Source organism: Lepeophtheirus salmonis, chromosome 3 (assembly GCF_016086655.4).
Source record: "Lepeophtheirus salmonis chromosome 3, UVic_Lsal_1.4, whole genome shotgun sequence".
In the NCBI taxonomy this organism is placed as follows: Eukaryota; Metazoa; Arthropoda; class Copepoda; order Siphonostomatoida; family Caligidae; genus Lepeophtheirus; species Lepeophtheirus salmonis.
Genome location: NC_052133.2, coordinates 49,492,451 through 49,512,091, shown reverse-complemented (window position 1 = coordinate 49,512,091; position 19,641 = coordinate 49,492,451). Strand labels below are relative to the sequence as shown.

General features: G+C 31.3%; 1 long non-coding RNA gene across 1 annotated transcript in view; it reads left to right on the top strand.

Annotated features, from left to right (window-relative positions):
• The window catches only part of LOC139905025 (uncharacterized), a 55,684-nt gene extending 36,633 nt beyond the window's left edge, over nucleotides 1-19,051 (top strand). Inside the window, exon 2 of the long non-coding RNA XR_011779460.1 lies at nucleotides 15,522-19,051. This is a non-coding gene — a long non-coding RNA (uncharacterized lncRNA). The remainder of the gene's footprint in view (nucleotides 1-15,521) is intronic.
• The last annotated feature ends 590 nt before the right edge of the window (nucleotides 19,052-19,641 follow it).

Here is a 19,641-nt window from a genome sequence, read left to right as displayed (position 1 = left end):
TCCCCTACAATTTTAGCTGATCTAATGAAACTTAATGACAACTAAGCTGCTCTCCTCCAAAACATTCTTCAAATTGGTTAGGGTTAACATTTTGATTTTCTTTTAACAGTAACAAAGTGCTCCCGATTTGCATCTCTGCTCATTGCACACCTTTTTGATTTTATAAACGGTACATTCCAGAGATGATGCAGAAGTGGCTCACAGTGTCAACAGGCCCGTTTCTAGCTGAAATATACGCAAGCACTCTTTCCTGTTTTTTTCCACCATTTTAAAATAGTAACAACCCCTCTGTTTATTTTCTGAGAACACTTTATTTATGACACACTTCCTAAGGAGCCATTATTTACGATTTAGAAAAATATAAATATTCAACGACTTATGACGCACCCTGTATATTTGAGAGCTACCATGTTGACTTTTTATATATTATGTATCACTTTATGTAATTTTAAAGCCTTTTCTTAAATTACATATATAATATATTATTATGTATCACTTTAAATGTTATGCGTTCTTGGCAACCCATGATGTCATGAGGCACTTCTGTTTAATTAAGTCATTTTTGCACTAACTGATAATTCGCTGCTGATTCATTCACGTTTAATCTATGACAATCATGTCCATTATTTGATCTGTGTTTGAAACATTTACAATAGAAGAGATTAATATTGTGGATGACGAGGTAAGCAAGCAATTGACTTCCCTTGGCATAAGGGTGTATCATATGTAGAGTTAGTTGTACATTCTAATTACTGATGAGATTTAAAATTTGATTTAAAATATTAAAAAATCGTTATTGGGAATCTTTACTAGAATCACATCGGGATTTTTTTTTTTGGAATCCTCCAATCACTAGTCAAGAGGGTTCATATGAGGACAGATCCGACATTGACAAGGGACATAAATTCCCCAAGTTGTTTTCACAGCACTTGTTGTAGTCCTTCAGCTTTTTAATCTTGGTGATGAGATCCTTAGAGCAGAATAGGATGTAAGAGATCGTCTCATAACCTATTCCTGCTTCAAGAAGCACTGACACACATTTGCTTTTGCTCTCCATCTCAGTTAGTTATCTTTGTTCCGTTTGAAATAATTTGTTTCACATGTAAGTCAATGAAACCTTTCCAAAGTTGCATTCAAGATACGCTGGGACAGGGTTATTTATTTATGTTCTTATCAAATGGTGATTATTATAACGACGATCGTAATTACAGTGCTACATATGAATCTGTGGTTCTCTCTTTTGAATATTTCGTTTATCATTCCTCTCATGTTGTTTTTTCTTGTTTTTTTTAAATAATAGTTCATCAATGGTAATGATTATGATTAATCTATGGTTATGCCGAAGGAGGGGCCCTTATATTTCTTTCTTGTGAGGGCTATGAAAAAGCCTGTGAAACTAATTGAAAAATATTTTTTTTTGAATGGTATTGATTGACCAGGAAGATGTTTTCTTCTTCTTTAGAAAAATAATCATAATAGTACTAAGGAAAAAAGTACGGTACTCTTTTTATACGGTAATCACTTTCATTGACCTCATCAAAAGTACACGTTCAGCGTGTTTCAACGGAATTAAAACATATTTTTCTTAATCATGGTATTTGTATGGGGGGAGGGTGCTCAATGACAATTTTGAAATGATGTTTTTGTTTTTGTATTAACGACACAAATAACATTTTAAGAATATGTTTTAAGACAAAATTTGACAAAAACTTTTAAAAAAAATTGAATGACCTTTATTCTTTAGAAAAGACAAATTGAAATAAACACTTTCACGCAACTCAATTTTTTTAATTGATAAGTGAATAGCTCTTTTGATCATTTGGTTTTTTAAGTGGAGAAGGACACCATTTTGAATAGGGAAATTGTTAATTTTTTTAACTTGTGAGAGCAACGATACATTATTATGTAAAAACTTTTTTTTTTTACACATTGTAGATTAACGTACAAATAAACATACATGTTAACATAAAAGCAAACTTGAATTGTGTGTTTTAAAATCGATCAGTAAGCTAAATACATCAATTATGTTATGTTCTTGTAATTATACTAGAGTATGTGGCCCGGTGTTGCGCGGGATATTAAAAAAAAATGAAATTAATGCTATTCTGAACTTTCACAATTTATCTCCAACTAATACTTTAGGCAACATTCACAAATAAATATTAGAAGGTCTTATTATTGTTATTAAATAAATTATAATACTACAATATTCAGTATACAGTATTACAGAAAAATACGATATAAAATAGCTATTCGATTTATTCGTCACAATTAGTTATTGGTGTCCAGGTCTTACCAAGATAATTATTACCAGGATCATAGGGTAGTACTTAACCTTTAAACACCGGCTCTTGAACTGTCTTTCATTCAACTGTCATGATATGATCAAAAATCCATTGTCTTATTCTCTCTTCGTTTTTTATCATTCTTAAAATGTTACGGTCTTTACTTTATATAAAGCAGTCGTTTGATAATTAAAATAGCATTTTTTAAAAATAAAAATATAAAAATGCTATTTTAAGGCGACCATAGCATTGAAGGACAACAAATGATTAACAGAGCCCTCTTTTGAGCCTTAAGAAGCTACATAAAGAAATTTCAGCAAAATCCATTGATTGGCTTGGCTCTGAATTCCAGACAAACCAACATACATTCGCATTTAATGTATAGATGAACAATTTTTTTAACTGCTTAAGAAACTTTGATGGAAAAAAAACCAAAAAAAAGTAAAGAAAACAGCAACATTAAGTCCTTAAATTTTAAATGAGAAGTAGCTTAAAGCCTTAGCTATACTATCCGATAACTGGCAAACTTTATTTTGCTGACATATGAGTGCATAATGGCATGTACAAAATCATGTGATCCTTTTCTTATGAAGTAAAATTGCAAAAATATTATTTTTTATCATGGCCTGCTTTTATGCTGACTTATCACATATATGTACATAAAATATTAAAACAAGACAAGATTTCCTATATGTAGTATTGGGGGTATTGTTTGGAGACTTTTTTTTTTTTGTACATAAAGTTAGTTGCACAAGTCAACTAACTCTATCTATTCATTCACCCCTATTTTTTTCCACGTATTTTAACATCAACAAATTCATTTAATAAATGTTTATTTTTTTAACAATTATTATTGTTCTGTGTCAAAGTCGTCAAATATGTACACTGCATATTAGACTGTTCCGTTTTTGGGTTAACAATTTTTACTCTCCACAATAAGGCATTTTCTCTGCGGAGGACAATCACAAAATATAAGAGTACAATAAAATATTGATTTTTTCACAGGTTGAAGAGTCTCAAACCATTTTTGTCGTAGTACATGGAATTTTTAATTTGAAAAAAAAAGGATTTTTTCATGTATCGAAATAGGCCATTTTAAGGACTTTTTGACTCGTTTCAAATATCATACTATGATTTAATTTTTCTCCCACGTTTCCTCCAACTCTTCATATCCATCATCTTCCTCAACTTAAGTCCTCAAAAATAAAAAGAAAGATCAGATTAATTTTAACTATAGTTTACAGTTTATATTCTAAAATGTTGCATCTTATTTATATACATTCATATCAATAGTTTATCTGTTTTATCATCGGATATTATCTTTTTTGGTTTTACAACATCATACTTCAGCTAATCATTTTTTTTCCCCCGACGCAAAGTCCTTCTTGAACTCGGAGTAAAATTGAGAATCGACATCGTAGTCATTCGTATCAATTAACTAGTTTATTTCCTCCTCCCCCTCGTCACAGCTGATTTTAGACCTAATAACCCCATTTTTTACTAATTAAAATGGCCCTAAAGACCTGCAACTTTGCCAAAGTCATTTTTTTTTCTAATGATCCCCAATGAAAAAGGTCTATCTGCAGAGTAAAGAATAGTAACCAGAAAACGGGACAGTCTAATTTACGTTGTACATGTGACATTTTCATAATATCTAACATATTTATAAGGAGAACTCTTGATGACTGTTAACAAAGCGTCACACGGACCCTTCGCATCATCCCCCTAACATAAATAATATGTACACATTATTTGTTTGTATAAGAACATAGGTATTAAAAAAGTTTCACTCTAGACCAATGGTTCCTAACCTTGTTGGCGATACTGAACCCCACCATCAGTTTCATGTGAACATTCTTCGAACCCATCTTAAACGGATTGTGTTTATCACAAATCAAGTAGGGGCATCCGCAGGGGTGCCCCCAAGTAATGATTTTTTTGCCATTTTACTAGAATTTTTTTGGTGAGAGTGAAAAAAATTATGCGAAATCAGGGGTAAATTTTTTTTTCATTCAGATAAATTTTACAAGCAGAGCAAAAAATTTAGTTTTAGAAATTTTTTTACAAAAAATTAATTTTCTGTAAATACTCATTGAACCCTGATTAAGAACCACTTTTATATTTGTTAGGCAATCGTTTATAAAATAATATGTGAAATCACTAACTACAATACAATGGCAGAATAAATAAACTCTTTCAAAAGCATTTTTTCATAATTATCATAGTTACTCAAGCGTTACTTTTTGCTATTTTTTTAATATAGTTTTATTATTTTTATTTTTGAACTTCTCTGTTCCACTTTATGGTCTTATTATGTACCTTTTGTCAGAAAAAAAAGAGAAATACAAGGTGCCTTTCCTTAAAGTAGGGGAGACCGGCACTAATGGCTGGAATATCAAAAATAGATATTTGATATAACAAATTTAGATTACAATTATATAATATAATGACTAGTATTGGATATTGGTCTGAATATCCAAGATAGGTTTGAGACTGCTATAATTTGAACTAATTCGGTCAAATTTCGATCTGGACCGGTCTTGTAGTAGAATTTGGTCAAATATTGGAAAAAATAAGTCTTGATCTTCTCTCAGAAAAAAATAATTTTTTTTACAATAAAAAAAAAAAAATCCACCATTTTTTTACAAAAAAAAAAGAAGACATTTTGGTGTACAATTTTTATTTGGTTCCCCATCCGTCTATAACTTGAATTTCGATACACTGCGGTGTGATAAAAATATATGTTTAGATCGGTATTGAAAAATCACTTATAATACCAGTGAAATACTAGTATTCTCTGGCACATTATAATGTTCAAATACCCACAATAATAAATCAAGATGAAATCAATTTATATTGAATGCCCAATGTTTGTACTTTAATAATGCATTTTAAGACGAATAAATAGCAACTTGTACATAACATTCATATATCCAATCAATAACAGACAGATTGGCGTATGCTGGATTCAATTTTCACACGGTGAAGACAAAATAGCTCTCAATATATGTGTCAAAACCATTAAGTTTTTCAACTCTCTTTTACCCCTTTTTTCCCCTCACATAATATTACATACTATTATTTAGTCATGACTGCAAAAGAGCGAGGTGAGTGGCCTTCAAGTTCTATGTAAGGATTTAATGATATTAATAATAACCTTCTAATGGCCATCTTCCATATTTATGATACTAAAAAGAACATTTTAAGCTCTACTCTTTCTCTATAAGTATTAGTGTTGAGACTCGGTCCAAGACAGAATATTATTTTTCAGTAACGTCTTAAAGTGATTTTTTATAGACCAATAACGACTGATAATTCGGTCCAGACCGGGATTTTAGACCGTAAACGGTAATTTAATCGTTTTCAAATAGTGGATCAATTTTTTCGATGACAAAATTTTCTCTTCCGTCCTGATTTTTGATTCGTACAAATATGATTTATGCTCAGTGAGGTTCATTGTGTGAATTTTGGGCATGTTAAAATCATCAGATCAGCTACAATCTGCTTGTACGAAGGGGGAAGGAAATAAACTAGTTCATTGACAAGAATGACTCCGATGTCGATCCTCAATTCTACTCGGAGTCCAACAAGGACTTAAAATTGTTTGTAACTCTGCAACAAATCCTCAGGGTTACTCTCCGTCTTTTATGACCACAATCGAATGCTTAATCATGTTTTGAATATAATTGAATGTAGTAGGAATTGAATAGTAATTTCAATAGCTTAGAAAAAGAAAATTTACTGTGACAATGGAGAAGGGTTAGAAGGAAATAAACAAGGACATTGGTAGGAGTTACTCTGATTTTTATCTTCAATTCCACTCTGAGCCCAACAAGGAGATACAATTACTACTCCTCAAGAAATCCGTCTTTATTGAGCACACGCCAATGTTCAACCCGATTTCTTATATATCAACGACAGCTTATTTGTAGTAGAAAAGGTAGTTCACTCCTCAGAAATTAAATATTGATGGCAACAGCTTAGGAAAAGAAAATTGACTCAAAAAAGGTTAATGTGCTCAATTTTGAAATATAACTGACATCATTATTTAACGATTAATCCTTAGAATCGGTCTGGACCGAATCTTAAATGAGTTAGTTTTTTTTGTAAGACCGATTCATATGGAATTAATCCTTGAGATCGATCCAAACCGAACTTCTTCAAAGGAATAAATGAGTTTGTTCCACTAAAAGTGATTGTTGTCTACAACTGGTCTACGATTTTCGGACCGAAACACATAACTAATAAGCATATGAAAGAGGGATTGGATCATCAATTATATCTCCTTCAAACATCTTTTGAAGCGTGTATGTTGCAACTAATAGGTTGTTACAGTTAGAGCGTTAATTATGGGAGAATTCCGGACTGACCAAGTTCATGTTATTTTGTTTTATTTTTGTTAAAGAGTGTCTTTACCCCCCCAGAAAAAAGTAAATATTATATCCTAAAAAACAGACGTATATATGTATTAAGATATAATGTTCCATCTTAGGTAGATATGTTGTACATGTTCAAATGTACAAATCCCTATGTTTGTATCATGTTCCCATAATTGTATAAATACTTATCTATAAGTAGTGATGGGACAATTCTAGTAAAAATTCCTGATGTCCATTCTTTAATATTTTAAATAGTAAAAAAATATAATTTTCCTATCAATTTCTTAGAATTGGAATTAATAAAATAAATCCCTTACTTTATTGAATGTAAATGATTTTTTACATTCAATAAAGAAATTCGATTATTCTCCCGGTAAGCCTTTTTCAAGGCGAATTCTCCCAGAGGGAGTAATCCAACGGCAGAATTTTGCAAGGCAAACTGTCCTAGATCCAGTAATAAATAGCTAAATACCAGTCATAAATAATAATACATAAGAATTCCATAAAAAGCACACAATTAGCACACTACCTATTAGTATTGAGAATCGATCCGAACCCAATTTTTTCCAGTTTGGTTTAAAGTTATTTTTGTTATGATTACCAAAGTTCAAATTGTAGATCGAAATTTCCTTTTCTGAAAAAAATAACATTGGACTGGATCAAGACCGATTTTTTAAATTTTTTTTTATGCCTACGTTGGAATGAATTAACTAAAATTATAACGTATTCAAACCGGGCTAGGATTTCCAGATTAATGTCTACCTATTAGTGAAGAGACTCTATCTGAGATTGAATTTTTCTTCTTGATTTGGTCTTGACTTTGAAACCGTAGATTGAAATGTAAATTGTGGATCGAAGAGGGGTGGAGGTATAAATTATCATTTTCTCTACCAATTGGTCCAACATAATAGATTGATATATTTTCCTTTAAAAAACCCTTTATTGGATGCGAATAAAGTGTTATAAAGCAAATGAAATACTGGTGAACTGAGGCATTTAAAAATGTACTTCACCAAATTGTTATTCAAAACTATATTTGTAGCACTTTTTTTTGTATCAGAACCGTTACATAAATGATGGTATCGTGATGTCACTCATAATTATGTATATTTTGAATTCGTTTCGTCATATTTCTCTCGCTTATAATTTATTTAATGAAGAATATCAAATATTTTTTGTATATTATAATGTCGGTTCTTTTTTAAAAGTATAAATTATAAGTATATGTATTTAGTAAATATATTTGGTTATATAAAACCTCGATTAAAGAATTATAAGTAGATAATAATATCATATTCGGACATTCAAAATACTTTTAATATACAATCCTTAATTTCTATAGCATAATATGAATATTGATTTATAAATATGCCTTATCCATTTGATCGAAACGGATTATTTTTTACTTTCATTTTATATATATATTTTTTTTTCTCCAGTATTTAAGTATATTTATTACTATACAATATAGTCAGTACCATGGAAATTGTTGATGTTAGCTGCTAAAAAAAATATATATATATATATATATATATGAAACATTTCTCTACGGGCACAAGACCAAAGATAAATTGTATCTACATTTTCTCGTATACGGATCGGTTCGTATCTTTAGACATTTGAGGTTTATTATTGCTTCTAATATTTCCAAATGGTACGTCATTCATTGGAATACTCCTTGAATATATTGAATACCCCTTTTGACAGGAACAATATAATATATACAAATCACCTAAGTGTGTTTTCAGTTCCTATAACATACTCATAATTACTTATTTTGACCTTTTTTAAAGCTTTCTCTAATTATAAATAATACCCTCATTTGTTTGGACACGAATAATCCTTATGATTAAATCGGTACTGTCCTACACTTAATTATATATTTAATTATGTCTATTTTTTAACTTTACCCACGTACAGGGATACCTTCAAAGTTGTATGTCTCACAAGTCCAGTAATTTGGTGCTATTCATACTTAAAAAAATCGAGTATAAATTCTTTCTTCAGCCAAAAACATTTCACCATTTTTCTCTTTATCGAAAAAATACTCAAACAAAATTATTTTAATTCTAAATCAGCGGTTCTCAAACTTTTCCACTCCATTATCATGCATTTTCGCATGTCTCTGTCTGATACTTCCAAATACAGAGCATTGTAGACAACAAACTTTGAGTGAATGTGCTGGTAGGATTTTGTTTATTCTTTTGGAAGAGAGCCAAAAGTGTTTGGTGTTAGTTAAAAAAAAAAGACATTGATGAACGAATTATTTATCTCAAAGTAGTGGAAAAGGTATGGTGTCTTTGTTGCGACCCGTGCCGGACGAGGCTATGTTGAGATTGCAAACTTCTTAAATCTGGACAGGTGGTTTATCTGGAGAGCCAGAAAGGAACTCGAATAGTCTGGAAGTGATTATGGTTCAACAGCAAAACCACACTGCAATGAAAACGTTGACCAGATTGTCAGAAAATTTACCTTGAATAACTCTGTGTTTGGCCTCCAAGCTCACCGGATCTCAAGCCCATGTACTTTTTTGTTGAGCCACACACCAACAGAACTTTCTGCAAGCCAAAATCCGAGCTGATGTCCAGGGTCTGGGACAAATTCCGGAATCTGCTAGAGGAGACTACCATCAAGACCTGTTCCTGTTTTTGAGGTCGAATGGAGGCCTATATTGAATTATAATAATAATTTGATTTATCAAGCTTTCATTCGACATTGGTTTTTATTAAATCGGATGATTAGTGTAGGAGAGAACCATTTAATAAAAAGTCATGTTGGTTGTTCAATAGAGGTCGTGCGTTCTAAATGCATCAGTATTTCTTTACTACTACCGGTATACCGAACAACATAAGGTGAGGTTTAAAGAAAACCATGTTGTATTTCCGTGCTTGAGCTCAATATATTGTCTACCACCTTTTGGGAACAAAGTAGGGTTAAGTACCAAGGAGGTATCACTATATACATATGCATAGTTCATTCCACTCCAATGTGTGTTTGAACGTCAAATTAAACAAATTAATTATAAATACCTATGTTTCTATACTGTATATGAAAATATAATTTATTTTCTTTTTGTGTAATGCAGTGTAATAAATGGTTTCTTAAAAAATAAGGTTGTGCCTACGTCCTACATGCATGCATGCATGCTTGAATACCTGGTTGTTATGCCTACCAAGTTTATACTATTTAACTCCTCATTTCTTATATGTACTCTGATGTCTTAAAAAAATGAAGTATTCGTAGTAGTAGTAATAGCCAGTATGAACTCTGTTAAAAGCCGAATAATATGACGTGTTAGTATAAATATTATATTAATTTAAAAAAAATGTAATAGCTATTTAATATAAAATAAATCTCCAAAAGAAATGAAAGACCTTGTCGGAAATAACTTATTATTATCAAAGAAATTTCAAAATATATTCAATAAATATGTATATTTGGATGTCCATTTTGTCAATTTCGTAGTCCTTTCTGGTTCTAGGATCGAATTTACGCTTAGCCAAAAAAAAAATATATATTAAATATATTTGATGATGACAATTGCTTTTTTCTTGTATCCATCTTTCTTTAAGTGTTCCTTTAATTAGTCGTATGGAGTTGCACTAAACATTTTAATATTACATTTACTCAACCTGACCACCTAGGAATAATCTATATTTCCTTCTCTAGAAACGACCAAGACGCAAACCTACACACATTGAATTCAAGATAATTTGCGTTGTCCATTGAGCTACGTCATTTTTAAATATATCTTGAACCACGACAATATAATTATATTCAGGAATATCTTGTACAGGAGTCGTAGCGTGCAAATCCGACTCTCTCAGTCTCGAATAATAAATCAAATCTTTCTTTTTATTAAATGGATACGATGATTGAATTTCAACTTTACGGCGTCCCTGTTTCCAATTTTGAGATAAAAAGAAATAATATGACGTGCGGGTAAAATTATAAACCATATCCTTATAAGTGTTACATATTGATAAATAACTCAACTTGAAACATATATTAATGTTACATTATGTGAGATTTATTTATGCTATTTCAAGATTTCTATGAAGTTATTTTTCTCTAATAAGTGGCAAAACAGATCATATCTGTTTCCTTACTCAGCACAAAAACAATCTTTAAGAAGAAGGAAATAAATAAATGATACATTTCCCATTATTTAACTTTGAGAATGTAGCTAAGTTTGTGCAGTTTACCACGCACTAATTTTTATTTTCTCCCCTATTAAAATTAAATTGCCCTTGAAAATTAGGATTAGAAACTACTGGAAGATACTTTTTGAGTGTTACTATCTATGCAGCATTTTATTTTGCAGACACTAAATATAGATTTACATATTTAATGTGATTTAATTAATTTACATACAAATTTTGAGCATAATTGAATAAAAATTGAGCGAGTTATTTATCTTTAAATGGGAGCAGCGTAGGTTAATTTCAATGCTCTTTTTTTATAATATATTTAATTCGACTAATTTAAAACGCCCATATTTATCTTTAGAATTAATCAACCCAAGAAATAATTAATAATATCAAATTTTCATAGATTTTAAAACATTATTTACGTTCTTTGATAAAAATTAGCAAATTCTTTTTATTGACTTCCGGCGGCTGTATTTGGTTCAGTTGCCCTTTTTAGGTATAAGAGCTATCCTATTATATGTAAGCGATGACGGAGTTATGCCGTTGCTTTTCATATTTTATTCAAATGAATAAAATATATTAAATATTCTAGTAAAAATCAAAAATTTCTTAATTTAGGGATAGGGTCCCTCCAGCCCACCCCCTGTGGACGCCCCTCATATCCCCAAGAACACATTATGTTAAATTCAGTGTATTCTTTTTCTGTTCATATAATGTCCCTTATTGTTAAAGTAAAAGTACTATTAAAATTATAGACCGTTCTTTTCTTTGTCAGTGGACAAGCTTAGAAAATCTGCAAGGGATTAAATACTTATTTTCTCCACTGTATAATGAAATAAAGGGATAATTTATACAAGAATCCTTTTTCTTTATTCATAGTGGAGATTGTGTTTGTCTTAATTTACCACATATTTAGTTCTTATTTGTTAATTAAAATAACTAGTGCTATACAAAAATGTAATAAAAAAAAAAAGACATAGTGGGGCGTACAAATTGTCAATTTGTTATCTGTTTATTCTACTACAGAATCTCCATGAGTCAATCATGCTATTTACTTAGATTGGTGTACTACAAAAATGGTATACTATATAGAGCCAAAAATATGTGCAATTTATACAATAGGCCCATTAATTCAGGAGGAGATTGGTGTAGGTGGTTGTATTTTTGAGGAGTCATATAAGTCATGATGGAATCAAGACATGTTAATATTTATACATTATGCAAAATATATATCTGATTAAAACATTTTTCCTTTATCATAATTGTCTTAAATTTGTAGGATGTATCGATACCATATATTTGTTATATCCGGACGGGTTATCTCGTTTATATTTATATGAATGTGGAAAAGAGTAAGCTTTAGTTAAGAATATTGATTAACTGTTCTCTTGTATGAAAAATATGTACTTGAAGTACTACGCAACTAATTAAATGGTGTAAACTGAATACTTTACTAAAATATTAGTAAAGATGATGCATTTTAGAAGACGCTCGACAATTTGGGGAATTTTTCAAATAACCACATGAGGGACATGATATATTTTAAGTCCCTTATTAACAACCAATACACTAACAGTTTTATATTGGAAGTATTTACTCGTGCGTGAAATTTTTGGTAGTTGGTAATCGGATCAGTGGTTTTTTTTTTAAAATTTTATTTCTTAAGCTGCTATATATTTTTTTTCTTTTCTTTATTCCGACTTTATCATCACAATATAAAAATAACTGTTATTTTTTCAACACATCCAACCAAAAAGTTAATATGTTGAATTTAAAAAATTAATTACTGCAGAAAACACATGAAAGATTTATAAGTTTTTAAAAGATGGGGAAAAGTCCCCTTTAAACAATAAGAATATAAAAGGTGTTATAGTTTAAAAGTTAATTGAGTCCATATATCTCACGACTGTTGCGTTCAGACTTGCAGGAAGAGGAGTCATTTTTGATATGCAAGCATAAATTATCGTTTGAGTCTTTGCTATATCCCCTCCCCTTTTATTTTCTCCTTGCTTTATAAGAGCAATCTGCAAATCTGATGCCTTGAGACTTATACCAAACCTATCGGTAATGATTCTCTCCACCATAGATAATGGAGGTCTCACTCAATCACAAAAATATAATAAATGGAACGAAGATTTCACTGCTTTTTTGCAGAAAAAACATCCACAGTACGTTTTATTCCACTTGCTTTTGTATATCGAGGATGTCGCCAGCCTGTACCGAAACCACTTCTGTGACCATGTGGTTAAGGGATTTGAGTGTATTATTCTTGGGTTGATTGCTTCTTCTTCTTCGCTGTTAAGGTTATACCAGCGTTTTGCCACCGACAAACTTGGTTTTGATTTTTTTTTGTTTTTCCTGAAGCTGCTATCTTTATTTTCCATCCTTTCTGGAGAAAATGTATCAATATAAAGATTAATCACGAGTACTTCTTCTCATAATTGACTTAGAATAACACTAATGATTTGTTTAGAGATAGACGGTTAACGGTGGGTTACCCCACATCTATCGTGCGTGATCACGTATAAGTGTATTAGGGGAAAAGAGTTGCTTTCACAAAAAACTTACTTTAATCATTTATATATATACATATATATATATATTGTGTACAAATTGTACAAGTCCCAATTTATTTGTCTTAAAATGCATTATTCAAATACAAAATGGATCCTTCTAATTACCAACTATTAATTGATACTATCATTTCATTTTGGTTTATTGAAAATTACACATTTATTAAGTATGTATGAGTACGATAATTGTGGGCATTTGAACTTTATAATATGCCCCAGAGTACATAAATTTTTATAGTTTGTATTAAAATAGTCAGCAATTACCTCATTAATATCTGGATTATCTATGGAACATTCAATTATTCTATGATCCTTATCACAAGTACTGTCAATCCTTCATTTAAAATGATTAATCTGGTTCATTTGTGTGTAACTTGTAAGATTTGCTCATATTTGTAACAACCTGTACACAATATATACACCTGACATTTGTTTACGTTCAATTTGTGTTTAATTTGTTTCTACTCAGTTTATGATTATTTTTTTAAATGATAAATTATTTTATAAAATTATTGGACTAAAGTGATCAATTCACATGGTCCTGTATCTTGACGGAAATATTTCGATACTTGGAAACGTAATAAATAATAATACATAAGAATTGGAAATGATGCCTTATTCTCCGGATGCCGATTCCTGTAAAACAACTGATTATCCGATTAATCGTCTTATATCTAATAGTAACTGCTATTACAACGAAGTTATATTTGATCAAAGGACCCTTTTACGAAAACATACTTATAGATACTTATGAGAAGTATTACTTTTTATGTTCATCGAAATTATATTCGGTGAAAAAGTTTATGACTTGAACCGCATTGAGGAATTTGTGATTCAAACAGTCAAAGTTATTATAATGATTGTTTTAGCTAACTATTCATATTTCATGTGTACATATAAATTAATTCGTAGGTATATGACAGGCAAATTATGTACATATATCAAATAAATACTAGGTACATAACTTCTCTCTACAAAACTCTAAGAAGCAGAAGAATATGCATTTTAACCGTGAAGGCTAACCAACCATATCGCCCGGAAGTAGTAAAGGGGTACTTTTTCTCCATGGTCGTTTATGTACATACTAATACAATTCAAGATGGAATGAAATAGTTTATTTATTGTTTTTCTATGTTCTCCTAATGTGGTCTTTTGAAATGGTACTAGTTACCCTTTTAAGATATATGTATACTACACTGGGTCTTTTTTATTTGACATAGTCCAAAAATATTCCTATTGGTACTTAAAAATGAGAAATAAATCAATTTTGAGCTATATTGATCAACTAGCAGTTGTTCTCGGCATAGGCATCGGTTAAAAGACACATTTTCCTTTAATATTAGAGAAGATAACTATCCAATAAATCCTATGTGTTACTTTCCGTTTTTGATAAGCAGACTCACAGTTAACTGCACAATACTTTTATCAATCCATATGACGTGTTTTCTCCTCAAAAATGAAAGAATAATCATATGATTTGATGACTGATGAGTACTTTAGTCTCTAGAACACTCACTAACAAAAAATAAAAATTACACTTAAATGTTTTGGTTTTTTTCCTGGCCTTGAAAATAATTTTATTATTTCATATTAAAAAACGTTTTATAGAAGTAGAAAATCTACTCACACACATCAAAAAAGGTTTCTTTCAGATTTTGACAGATTTTAGCTAAATTTTAGATAAAAAGTTTTTTGTTTTTTTGGTATGTTGCATATGTGCAACAAAAAACATTGAATGGTTAATACAAACACATTGTTATTTATTATATCATAAATATACAAATGATGTCCATGAGGAAGCTTTATATCCAGTGCACCCTGTATCATTAATACGACTACTTTGTTACTTCTTGAATCAATATATGTTTATGATATACATTAGGAAGTACTGCGCAAAGGTGTTTTTCAGTTATCCTTGCCTCATTGCCTTATACAAGTTTTAGATTAATAAACTATTCTTATAGAATAAAAAAGTGCGTCCCATGCCTTGTACAAAAATACTTTTGAATCTTTTTAGGGGGAAACTAACTTCATTAAAGTTTTGCTTTACACAGTTTTAAGAATATATATATATGAAATAGTTATTTTTTGTAAATTGTTCTATTTTAACTGATATATTGTTGTTTTTTTCAGGTAAGAGTTTGATTTTTTTTCCTTCATGAAATGTCAAAATGTACGGTTTCAAAGACCCTGCGCACAACCTCCTCCAAATATAGATCAATATGGTTCAAAATGTGTCACTCTTCATTTTTTAACAACCAACAGGTACATCTTTTGACTACCACAACATTTCGAGGCAAAAATTCCCAAATTTAAGAACCAGTCTAATATATAGGGTGATCCATAAGTCTTAGGACAACTTCAACACCCAAGAAAGTACATAATATTTATTTATCGTAACATCTTTTTACAACATTGCAATTAGCGTGAAATTTTCTTTTATAATAAGTGGCAGTTCATTCCAACATTTGCGGCAACTACAGGTCTCTGTATTTTCGGAACGGCTTTACACGCTGTACGGATTGCCCCCTCCGACAAGTTGTACCATGCAGACACTATGGTACCCTTCAAGTCATCCATGCTACTGTAGGGAGTCACACACATGTGGCCACATGTCCTTGATCAAAAATTGCACGAAAGTGGTTTGGCACAAACCTTGCACACACTTTCCAGTAGTTGAAGGTGCTTCCTTCTGCTGGATGACGCAAAACTCTTCCTAGTTCTGTTCCTGGATCCAAGAAAGTACTTGGGACTGATAAATATCTAGATAGACACGTTGATTGGTCTTTACACGATTGGCAACCACTCTTGGGCCTGCCATCGACATTCCCTCTCTCGTTGTACTGCTTGATCGTATAGTGCACTGATGACTTGGACACATTGTGGTCTTTTAGGGCCTTGGTGATGACCCTACAGCTGTTTCCTGTGAAATAATAGTGCGCTTTGGGCTCATGATGTCGTGTTTACGTGCTTAAGAACACGATTTAGAAAAAAAGTTTATTTAACAATAAGCAAAGAGGGATGTTGAGTGAATCATATGCAACAAACAAGATTATAAAACATACACCCGTCTAGGAGAAATATTAAGTTAAAGTGGTTGTCCTTAGACTTATGGGTCACCCTATATATATATAGGTTGCATTAGAAACACTTCAATTTGTTTTTATTTTCTATAATCACAAACATGTAAACAAGCGCCTGAAATTCTGTTCCCTCATTATGACCACCTTAAACATCAATCATGCACTTACACGTTGACGCAAGGACTTGTTGGAGTTGTTGACAAACAAGTTGTCCCACACAGACACTATGGCGCTCTGGAGTGAGTCCACGTTTGGGTTTTGAGTTTTGTTGGTTTTCCTCTCCATATTGCCACAGAGAGCAAGCCCAGCGGATTCAAATCAGATGAGGAAGAGGGACACATCTCTTTGCCTCTTCACATTTGGATTCTTCATGTCAGAAGGTGGTGTGAGGTCCTCGTGTATGAGGAGAATCCCGAGTTGACCTTCACGGCCATTCTAATTTTAAGAAGTCGTTGGAGATTCAATCTTGGATCTTCTTCTCCCAGCTGGATAGAAACTCCCGATCCCTCTTTTAATTATACGCTCCACTTCCTGCTTTCCTGGAGATGTCTTCTCCATCTTTCTTCGTCTTGGCCACCTTGAAACCCAGGTATCTGGAGCACTTCACTCTGTCCATAATTCTCGCTACCACTTTAACTTCAGCCTCTAGAAAATTTGAGATGTCCTGCCTTTTGACTTTTTTCTTACTCATGATGACAAAATGTTTATATTTGTTTGTTTATGCATAAAGGATGGCTAAACTAGGATGGTAAAAAATAATCACTAAACCTTCCTATATTTATGAGATACTAACATTAATTAACAGTCCACGTTTTGCTGCACAACCCTGTATATATATATATATGTAAATACTGGACTTGGAAGTGGTTTCCTTGTGGTTACCTTTGTTGTTTTGTTATGTCCCTTTCAGGGAATGACTCAGTTTGTAAAATTCAATAGGTGTACTACCTATCCTTGTATGAGGAATACATATTTAATAATTGGTAGGTTATGACGATGAAGGAAATTGTATTAAAGTTCATTATAAAGAAGAACTCATATCACTATAATATATAATAATAAATGTATTGTTCCCATTTGAAATATCTTAAATTCCGTCAACATATCTTTTATTAAATTGTGATATGTTGGTACTTAAATAGGTACATAGGGTTACTTGAATACTGTTTATATATTTTATCTCTAGTACCTGTTGTAAGTTGTATATAAGTAAATTGTACAAGTTGCACCCCAAAAATCAGAGGAAGAGATTAATGTACTAGTGATGAAGATAATACAAAAATTGAATATACAGTGTGCGGCAACACAACGTCCTTTTTTCTAATAGCAATTAAACATATTTTATAAATCATTTCACTTGTTTTTTTGTTACATAAGGATAGTGAACATTTAAAATTTTGTTTTACAAAGTTTTAAAAATTATATCAGATGGGTGTCGTCTCTTATTGTCCATACAATGAATACACAGAACTTTGGTATTTTAATACCGGGCATTTTTTGTTTGTTTTGTTTTTGTTTCCCTCATAAAATAACTTTTCATTGATAAGTTTGAAAGGTATAGTTATATTATACAAAAAGATGCCAAATTTAATTGGCAATATATCTTATTTTATACTTATGGATGATTAGCTTTTTAGATAATTAGTTACTGGCGATTCTACAAAGATCTTAAATTTTTTGTTTTTCTGGAGTAAATCCGGTTCAAATTACATGATTTGAACAAATTGCAACAATTTTAAATTTTTGTATGATGCCGGATCGGATGGCATCAATTTTAGTTCTCTAACATAATCATAACTGGAGTTATTTATGTTCAAAGAATATCGCAAATTTCAAATAATGAAAATGATTTGAAAAAACCTTTTTTTTTTTGTATATTAGAAATTGATGCAATTAACGGATTTTAATGAATCGCCCCAATAAGAACTCATCGGCTAAACTGCAATTCGTTTAATTTTATAAAATGTTCGGCCAAATCACCTTTTAGCAATACTTATTTTCGACACCAAACGCACGTTTCCTAGTACTCCATTGAAAAATAGCAACTGACTTTATTTCCAAGAAAACTTTAGAATATTGCCTCTAGAATGAAATTCCAGACACCTCGTTGATATATTAGTTAATCATCAAGCTGTTGCCCAATGATTCTGGCAGGAGAAAGTTGTGCTTGCATATTAGCTGTAATTGATATTTTTCAAAAATGGGCAATAAAGCTACCTTTTCTGATGTTCAAAGGTCTAAAATAGTGACGTTACACGAATAAAGCTATTCTGAGCGCGAAATTGCCGTAAGGATGTGATGTAGCAAGACAGCTATTCACAATGCCATCATTAATTTTGCAAAATTAATGATTTATACGGACTATAAGAGAGCCCAAGGAAAACGTCCACGAGAGATGACGTCATGATAAAATGGACTATTTCAAGATCTCCCACTAGTTCCTGAAAAAAGATTCAGTCTAATTTGATTCGATAAGGATGCACAGGAAGTGTCAGCACTATTTTATGTTGTTTGACGAAACCGGTGATATTTTGTTTTATTTCCTGAAATATATTCTTTTTCTGCTTTAAAAAAAATAAATAATAAGAGACTTGTACAATCTACTATATAAGTTACAACTTGTTCAGAAATCCCAATTTGTTCATAACACTTACCGCTCAATACAGGCTGGCTTTTTTTTAAACGGCTCCTTCGTACTAAATTTAATATGATACAAATCTGAAATGAGCTGATTGACAAAGTGTTTCAATAATTGAAAATAAAATATATACAAAAGTTATTCAAAATGGTCGCATTGTATATCCTTGCTAAACGCTTTGTAAATGACTCTCAAATCTTCTTTTGAGATTTTGTACCAAATAGAGTTAATATGGGCATCGATGATGTCCTTGTTGGTTCTGTGTTGGTTCCTACAACATGGAGCAATCCAGGGAGTCAGATATATTGAAGAGAGACACTATCTATTCATGTGTCAAAAGTCTTTGAGTATCCTTTCAAGGTGTCACGAGCAGGGGGTCATCCTGCTCTAAGCAAATCTCTTGGTTTGGGAAGGCTCTGCGGATTCATATTTCCAAATTTAGCTCCTGATCGATTTTCACACCGTTTCGAATTCAATTACTCCTTCAGTTTTATTTGAGGAAAAAGAATATATTTAACAAATGTTGTTGAAC